This window comes from Trichosurus vulpecula, chromosome 6, assembly GCF_011100635.1.
Source record: "Trichosurus vulpecula isolate mTriVul1 chromosome 6, mTriVul1.pri, whole genome shotgun sequence".
Classification (NCBI taxonomy): domain Eukaryota; kingdom Metazoa; phylum Chordata; class Mammalia; order Diprotodontia; family Phalangeridae; genus Trichosurus; species Trichosurus vulpecula.
This window is the reverse complement of record NC_050578.1, coordinates 263,283,537-263,293,470: the sequence shown is the minus strand read 5'-3', so window position 1 is coordinate 263,293,470 and position 9,934 is coordinate 263,283,537. Positions and strand designations below refer to the sequence as shown.

At 33.7% G+C, this 9,934-nt stretch overlaps 1 pseudogene; it reads left to right on the top strand.

Annotated features, from left to right (window-relative positions):
• The first annotated feature begins 949 nt into the window (after positions 1 to 949).
• Positions 950 to 1,895, top strand: LOC118854349 (annotated as a pseudogene).
• The last annotated feature ends 8,039 nt before the right edge of the window (positions 1,896 to 9,934 follow it).

The following is a 9,934-nucleotide window of genomic DNA, read 5'->3' as shown; positions in this document are numbered from 1 at the left end:
TTACTGAATGCTGAGGGGATATAAAGACTAAAAAAGCTAGTTAATCCAGATCTAGAAAAATCCACTCTTTTTTTTCTGGGGGCCTGTTTTGGTGGGGATTTCCACACATCTGGACAGAGGAAGCATTTTTTTCATATTTTAAAATAAATGAGGTTGAGGTGTGTCTTGAAGACAAATAAGTTTTGGATGATGATATTAACAAAAATTCAGATTCCCAGTCTAGTACACAGTACAATATAGAGTACAACACCAATTCTTCTATGGAGGCAATAGGAGTGACTCAGACTTCTACTAAAGCAAATTCATGGTTGTTCTATAATGTATAATCACAGATAACTACTTGTGGTTTTTAGAGTTCAAGTGACTTGTCCAGAATCACAGAGTGAGGATATGGCAAAGTTGGGGCTTGAGCTTGGGGATTTATGATTTCATTGCTCTCTAGCCATTCTCTTATTTTGGTGACCTCTGTGAACAAGGAGAGAAGTGACTGGAGTTGCAGGTGGTAGTGGTGGGGATGATGAGATCATGTGAATTGCACAAATGGCAAGAATAAGCATGGACTGCCAGAGCTCTATGAGCACTGCAGCTGTTTGGAGTAGAGATATGTGAGAGACAAAGACAATTTAAAGATTATAACCTATATTGAGTCCTTTGTCAGCTCTCATTCTCTTTACTCAGTGCTCATGTCAATTTGGCATCTTCTTCATCCTACAAGGACTTAGTGTCCTACTTCTATTCCATCAATTCAGAATGAATAATGGGGATTCAAATAGGCCTTCATTGGATAAAGTTGGGGAGTTAATTGAGCAGACATGAGAGAATGAAATATAGTATTTTGGAGCAGGTGGTATCTTCAGGGATGACCTAATCCATAAACTTAAATTTTCTAAGAAATTGAGACCCAGAGAGGGGAAATTACTTGTCCATCATAAATTTATCATTTCCACAGATGGAATACAAAGAAAAAGTAGAAGAAGAAAATCTTACTATCGTAGGGGAATTTATTCTTCTGGGATTTTCTGACCTTCCCAATCTCCAAGGGTTTCTTTTTGGAATTTTTTTGATCATCTATATGAGCATCCTTGTAGGAAACAGCCTCATCATTGTCATTACCATGGTTGATCCAACTCTCCAAATTCCCATGTACTTTTTTCTGGGTAACTTGTCCTTCTTGGAAATCTGTTACACATCAGTGACTCTCCCCAGAATGCTGACAAACCTTTGGACACAGAACAGAGCAATTTCTTTAATGGCCTGTGCTATACAACTTTCTTTTTTTCTTATTCTGGGAGTCGCTGAGAGCTTCCTTCTGACTGTGATGGCCTATGATCGTTATGTGGCCATTTGTAAGCCTCTCTATTACCCTCTTGTCATGAACCACAAAGTTTGTGTCCAGTTGGTGGTTGTTTCCTGGATTGTTGGGATCCCTGGACAAGTAGCACAGACAAATAAGGTAATTTCTCTTTCCTTCTGTTCTAATGAGCTCAATCATGTTTTCTGTGATGTTCCTCCATTGCTAAAGTTGGCCTGTGGGGATACCTCTGTGCAAGAGTTCTCTGTTTATGCTTTTGCTGTGCTACTTGGGATGCTTCCCTTTCTCACCATTATTGGTTTCTATTTTAAAATCATCACCACCATCCTGAAGTTGCCACTGGTCATAGGGAGAAGAAAGGCCTTTTCTACCTGTTCTTCCCATCTCATAGTTGTGGGTTTATTCTATGGGTCTGGTATTATTACATATCTGATACCCAAGTCAAGCCAATCAGGGATAAAAAAAAGTTCTCTCTCTTTTCTACACCATTGTGACCCCTATGTTTAACCCGATGATATACAGCCTAAAAAACAAAGATGTTATTGCAGCATTAAAGAAATTACTAATGAAAATATTAGCCTGATGGAGCAAATATCTATCCTTATACAGCACTTATGCTTAACTTTTTAACTTAAATTTTAAATTGTAAAATTTTTAAATCTTAATTGGAACAGTCCAAAGAAAGCATTAATTTCTAGCCATAACTCTCAAACATATTTGACAATATTTAGTTTTGGATTTCTAGTAATGGTGAAACTTCACTCTTCAGATGCAGCCTATATGATTTTGGGAAAGCTTTAATTGGTGGTCAGACATTTTATTTTATCAAACATAAATATGTGTCTCTGAACATCCCATCTTTTGTTCATGGGTTTTCTAGCTCCTTTCTGAAGATGTGACACCTCCTTAACAACTTGACCATTACACTCAACTTCCTTTGTCTTCTGTCATGAATGTCTACCTTGCTACTTCCTCTGTCCCTAAATATCCCTCTTCTCTCCTTTGGATCCTGGTTGTGCTCCTCTTTATTTCCTACCTTTTGTCTTCTCATTCTTACCAGAATTGTCTGCTCTAGTCATTTTTCTGAACCTCAAATCCTTCCCCTTCAGCTTGATTCCTCCTTCCTCAGCTCCAACACTTGAAAGCCATCAGTTCAAGCTATTGTTAACATTTTTTAGCTTCTCCTCAAGTCCTCTCTCATTTCCTTTCTCCAAATTTAATCTCTAGATTTCAGAATTCCAGAGTTCTTCAAATCACTTTCATTACACAAGTGTATCTTTTCCTATACTTCAAGTCATTCTCTTTCACACCTTTCCATCTTCACAAACATCCCCATGGAAACCTAGAAGTAAGTCCACTGCTCTTCTTACTCTCCCTGTCACTCAAGATGGTTACATTTGTCTTCAAAATCAGCAAAGAATACACCATGGACTGCTTTAATTTACACAAAATAAAGATTTGAAATTGCTTTGTCTTGATGCTTCTTACTTTATAAACCATTATTTTGCATACTTATCTCCTTCCCATTATAGCTATCTTCCGGTTCCAGTCATCAGGTTTCATAACCATAAGTAAAAGAACTAGTGAAGTATCCTGCTCCCATCTATTTCTGCTTTCATTTCTTAATACGCAAGCACAAAATCGCAGATTATTGAAATTACCTAAGTGGTATTCATAATTACTTCAAAAGGGTGGAATACAGAGAGACTTGGTATACATGGAGAAGCTATAACACATTGAAATCAATTAATTATGCAAAATTGCATAAAGCATTTCATCAAAGTAATGTATGAGAAGGGATTAAAAGAAGTGGTGTGATGACATGGGGATACTGAAGGACTTGAAGACAGCCAATATATTGCAAGAGAATGAGAAAAATGTCGTCTTACTTGTTGAGTGGGTATTTTGGTAAACAGATGAAAGAACATGGATATAGAGTTGCATAGAATAGGTAGGCACACCTGGGTTGGGAATGTACCTCATTGGATAAATGGCCATTGGTGAGATCATTGAACCATTAAAAGAACTAGAGTTGTAGGTATAGGATGTTTGTCAAAACCCCTTTCTCACAAAGCTTCATTCTTCATGTAATTATTATTTTTCTCCCCCAGGTGTTTTATCCCTTTATGACTTGTCAATATAAAAGATGGTTTTATATTATATTTGTATTATTATTATATTTATTATATATATTATATTATGTATAATATATATTATTATATATTATACATAATATAATATATAAATATATAATATATTGTTATATATAATATGTTATATATATTTATATTATATTATTATATATTATATATTTATATTATATTTTATATCTTGGGACCATGAATTTATTGTAAACTTTTTTCAGCATTCTTTATTTTTCATGCAATGCTTATTTCTTCTTAATTTAAATGATGTATTGCTTTATGACAAATAGTGAATTTACTACATGTCTCATAGACCTTAACTCCACTTTGTCCTGGCATACTCCTTATTTATTTTAAAATTCATTTTGATGACTACTGAAACTACCTCATCACACAAATTTCAAACATCTCATCCCAGTGGCCTCTTTCTCCAAACAACTTTGCTTATGTACACTAACATGGTGACAGCATAAAATTCAGTATTTTGTAGCCGTATTAGGTAATAACTATGGTTGGGAATGTGGGCACTTCTATTTAGAGAATCACCTTCTTTGCCTAAGATACTTCTAGTAGGCATTAGGAGAAGTGTTGCTTATTACAAAAATGTAAGTGAAAATGATGTAGCTAAAAGCCAATGAAGAAGGATGCAACTTAGGGATATGACTTTTTACTCATTTGTGTATCTGGTAGATAGATGGATATATAGATAGATAGATAAGTAGATAGGTAGATAGATAACAATTTATGTGCTTCCCTGAACCATTTGTGTGTCAGGGATTCATAGGCCAAATTTAAACTTTTTGTCAAATAGAAATGTTTCATTAGTTGCCCATCTGTTGAATATACAAATACTTGGAAATGCTTTATGCCATGAGAAATGGTAAAGACAGTTTAAATGAAACCTTAGAAGATTTGTATAATGCCACAGAGTGAATTGAACAGAACCTAGAAAGCAATTTATACAATAAGCACATTAGAAATTAAAAACAACTTAAGAACACTTGAAACTTTTTATCAATTCACTGATTACCTATATTCCAGAAAAATCATAATGAAACAAAATGCTACTCATCTCTTGAGAGAGAGTAACTGGACTTGAGATATAAAATGGGATATAAATTTTAATACAATTAAAATAGGAATTGATTTGTTTATCTAGGCATGTTTATTATAAACATTTTGTTTTTCTTGTTGTTCTTATCTTTGTTTTGCTTTGCTTTTCATTCCCTAACTGGGAAATAGAAGCTTGAGTGTGGATAGGGTAAGGTAGGGGAAAATACAGGTCATTGAGACATCATTTTTCATTCAGAGACAAAAATAGAAGGTATGCCAGAAGGCTAGAAACACATAATGGAGATATGCAGTTTTATACAGAATCCTCTTTTTTCTATTTTATTCTCTGTATGGAAATCCCCATTTTCTTGCATATATGTAAAGCTCAGAATAAAAAAAAATGTAAAACAGTATGTGAATTCTTATTAATGTTTCTCCTGACTAAAATCACTAAAATTTTAAAACACAATAAGACATGTCATACAAGAATTATTTTACATAATACTTAGAAGTATACTTTTATTCTGAGATAATAAATATTTCTTCAGGCAAGAGGAATTTTTGGAAGATTCTTTAAATCTGTCACATTAAGTAGAAAAGCAAAGATCTTAAAAAATAAAGACAAAAAGAAATACCACAAATATTGTCAAGCAAATAAAAGGAATCATGTTACTTTTAGGTGTGTTAGTATGTTTGCCTGAGTGGTATGAATTCTTTTCCATTTAATGAAAAAGAGTAAAAAAAAGAGAAAAAAGTTCAATCAAAAGGAAAAAGAAATTAAAGAATGAAAACACTAAATTCTTACCATGGTGAAGGCATTACTCTGAGTCTTACAAATATATGATCATGACACGAATGGATTAAATGTAATAGTAAATGTAAAAATCCTTTGTAAATTTTTAAGGAATACATAAATGCTAGCTGGTGTTTTGGTCGCAGTAATTGTTTCTACTACTACTACTGATGTATTTGTGGTAGAAAACAAACCCCAGATAATTTTTTCTCTCATGTAACAAACACTGCAAGGGAGGACAAATTTTATAGCAGAATTTTGCTTCTGGATTGATGGAAAAGATTGACAGTCATTCCAATGTAGTTGCAACATAGATAATAATGTATCTTATTTAATATTATATCCATTGATAAAGCCATATTCATTTCTTCATAGATGCTCTATTATAACACTGTCTTTCAGGGGCAAAAACAAAAGCAAACAAAACAAATAAAAGCAATGGAAAATATACTGTAACACATACAATAAATGTTGCATTTATGTTGCAAATTGATATCTTTTCTTCACCCCAATCTAGTCTTTTTTTTCTTCTTGATTAGTATGTCTCACTGCACTATGCACCCTGTATTGCTAAATCTTTAAAAAATGGAGGAGGAAGTTTGTAGTGAATTCTATGTTTTATGATAAGGACAAGAGTGTAATTGATGAAAAATGTTTGAGGTTATTTTTGATAATGACAGAAACATTTACTGCTTTTCTAATAAATGCAAATAAAATTGCTCTAACATTTTACCCCTTAATAATGAGTATTCTCATGAAGACCTTATGAATTATAGAGTGAAAATATTATCAGCTATATCTTACAAAAGACAAAAATGACACTGAGTACATGGTATTTTGATTTACCAGCAGCTATTTTTCAAGGTAGTAGTCCAACTGTGGTCCTCTGACACCTAATTTTTGTAACTTTGGGGCAAGTTATTTACTCTTTCTGGGCTTCAGTTTCTTTATCTGACATATAAAGAGAGGTTGGGTATGGAAAAGATGACCTCTAAGGTTTACTTAGGTCTCAATCTGATCCCATTATTTGAAGAGTCTATGATTAACAAACGTTTATTAAGCTTGGAAAGTAGAGTCCTTAGCTATTCGTGACATAAAGAAAGAGTGGTTCAGGATGTTACTCTAAAGAAACAATGTAGGTAAGACATCGAACCACAATGTTTTCAGCTGTTATTCAAAACTCATCTGTCCTTTGCTCTTGCCAAGACTATTTTCATCATAAGATCATTGGATTTGGAACTGGAAGGGACCAGAATTAACATGTAGTTGAACCACTGTCATTTCAGAGAGAAACAACCCAATTCTAAGAGAGAGGTAATCACTTTACTACGGAATGGAATTTGTAAATAACAGAACTAGCATTTAATCATATGCTTTTCGGACTCCAAATTCAACATTCCTTTCAGCATATGATTCAATCTAACTTTTCTACAAATGCATCAGTGACCTTTCTCAAGATCTACTGGGATAATCATGCTTAACACTGGATCCCCTGAATCTGCTGCCCTGCCTGGTTTCAAATCGTGGAACAAGACATCCTTAAGAGGATGAACTCATCACTCCAAAAATCATCACCAGGCTGTTAACTCAAGCCTTGACTGATTTCACCCCACTCAGCCTCTTTTCCCCTTGGTTTAGAAGGATGAGAGGTAGACTATCAAACTCCTCCTAATTCCTTCCTTTAGAGAGGGCAGAAACTGGACTCATAGATCACTCTGTCTTGCAACTGCTGCTCTGCTTGTATTGAATCTCATGGAACAAGATACCTCCACACTGAATACTCTATAGCATGCCATCTGGCCCACCCCTCTGCTTTCCTGCCTCTTTTTTGCATGTAATCTCCCTCTTTGTATTGTAAGCTCATTGAGGGCAGAGACTGTCTTTCTTTTTTATTAATTGAATCCCCAGTGCTTATTACAGTGCCAGGCACACCATATATGCTTAATAGATATTTATTGGATTGGGTTGGGTTAAATAGACAGATACTACTGAAAAGAAGAAAATATTTGGTGAAAAGTGGGAGGGCCATTGCTCCAAAGAATAAGATGAGTTTATCTCCTTGTCCTTTTATCTGTAACTGTAACCCTGATAGTGACTTTTTATCCTTTGCAAATTGTTTTTTCTCACTCATAACTCAATGAGACATTAAGTGAAATTATTATTTCCCCAATTCTCTATGTGGGGAAATTGTGACTTTGAGAAAGGTAGATACTTGCCAACAGTCTCACAGCTGGAGAGAAGACAAACAGTTGTCACAATGGTTGTTCCATGATAAGCATTCAATCAAAGCTCATTGATTGGTTTGCTGATTACCTGTTTGGTGTGATCAAGTGGAATAGGTGAATTATTGTTGTAATTGTCTTTTTTTCCCTGCTATGGAAGGATTATCCACATGGGTGTGATCACTGATCCACTGAAGAATTAAAATCACTTTCACTTTCTTCATTGACAAGAAATTCTGAGGATTTCCCCCTCTCTCCATCTTGACTTTATCAATTGTCTTAATATTCCTTTTACACAGATTTATTTTTATGGAATATAAGGCAAAGATATTAATTTAGCAGTCTTCTTATGCTTACACATTTTTGGGGGAGAGCTAATTAGTCTCGAGTGATAAAAAAGCATGCATCTTTATATTGACAAGGGAAAAATGAATTTGTCCCCAATAGTTTGTTTTCCATCTATGCTCTGAGTAATGAACCCCTTTGAATATTATTAATCAGTCTTCCTTTCCTTGTCAAAAATGGAAATTCTTTGATTCAGTACTGGTAATTATGTTATTCTGGTATCTATTCATTGGGAGAGAATATCCAGAAAAACATTATTTGTAATACTTTTTGATGTTACATTGGAGCCATAAAACATCAAAACCAAATAACACCATGTCGCAAAGACCTAGGAGAAACAAATAATTATCAAAGATTATGATATGTGTTTCCCAACAATTACAACAATTAACCTTTCATTGTGCTTATTCTGAGTACTATTCCAATGAAAGGAATTATATTCATTTTACAAATCAATCAAATATTTTTGTTTAATGTAAAATGAACATTTCATGTACAAAGTCCATTAATTGGCTTAACAAACTATAAAATGACCTGTAACTCTAAGGCAGTTGTAATAATTATTAGCATGTATTGCATCCTAAAAACAAACAGCAAAGCTCCATGAATCATAGCTTTGACAGACAATGCTGTTGTCACGGTCCTCTATTATTAGGAAGGTAGTGGAAGAATATGGGAGTCCATCATTGAATAACATAAGTGATAATGTTAGGCAGATTTGTTATTCTGTGCCTAGCTTAACAGGAATTAAGTATAATGTAGAATAATAAAACTTTGGCCAGTGCTCCTTAAGACAGAGAATGGATTTGCTTACCTCTGCTTGACTGGATAATTAATAATTATAATAATATTATTAATAATATTAATAATAATAATAATTAATAATAATAATATTCCCAATTTACCCTCATTGGTCTTTTCTAATTCTAATAAAATATGTAAAATTAAATAAGATTTTAAGTATCCTTCTATACTCCAATACTGTCGTTATCTTGGCATAGGCATTCTTTGCACCAAACCATATTTCAACTTTTTTGATTTAGCATGTTGTCCAGAGAAGTTGTAAAAGACTGTTCCCATGCGTCCAACCTTTTATTTGAAACTCTGAATTCCAGAGTCTGGGATTTTCTCCAATAAATATAAACAACTATAATAATTGTCAACATCTCCTGAAATGAGTTGAGTTAAGATTCTGGTTTAAACCTAATATTTTGACACAAGTGTAGGGAAAATACTAAAGAAGAAGGTAGGAAATAAATGGAGATATAATATTATGATAAAGATTTTAGCTAGCATTTTGTTACAGTCATTCATTTTGATAGTATTTTATTTTTTCCCAGTTACATGTCACAACAATTTTTAGCATTCATTTTTACAAGATTTTAAGATCAAAAATTTTTCTCCCTCCATCCTTCCCCTCCCCTCTTCCTAAAAAAATGTAGGCAATTTGATAGACATGCTATCATGTAAAATATATTTCCATATTAGTTATAGTTGCGAAAGCAGAAATAGATCAAAAGAAAAAAATGAAGACAAATAAAGTAAATGAAAAAAGTATGCTTTGATCTTCATTCAGAGTCCATCAGTTCTTTATCTGGATGTGGATAGTGTTTAATAAGATATTTCTGGAACCAGTCTCCAACCTGCGAATGCTCAGAAGCACACAAAGTAGGCCTACAGATGCTAGTGCCAGTAATCAAGAAGTTTAATTAATCAGTTTCAGAGTGAGGAATGTTCTCATAGCTGAATTAAAAGCATAGGTTATATGCTTAAATTGCAAGTGCGGAAGGAAGGGGAAGGTGGATTACAAACAATTGTTTAGTTGTTTCTCATGAGAAACTCACAAATCCCACAACGCAATAATTCTAGAGTCAAGTCTTTAAGGGTTACGACCACCTCCCCTAGGGTACAGAACCAGAGTTCTGTGATGAAGATAGATTCTATAACCTTTGATTCCCTTAGCTTAAGGTCCAGTGATTGTGAGCATTGTTAATTTTGATTAAGCAGTTTAAACTGCATTGTAAACTCTTACTCCCAAGCTCTTGAGAAAACTAAATTATTAGTA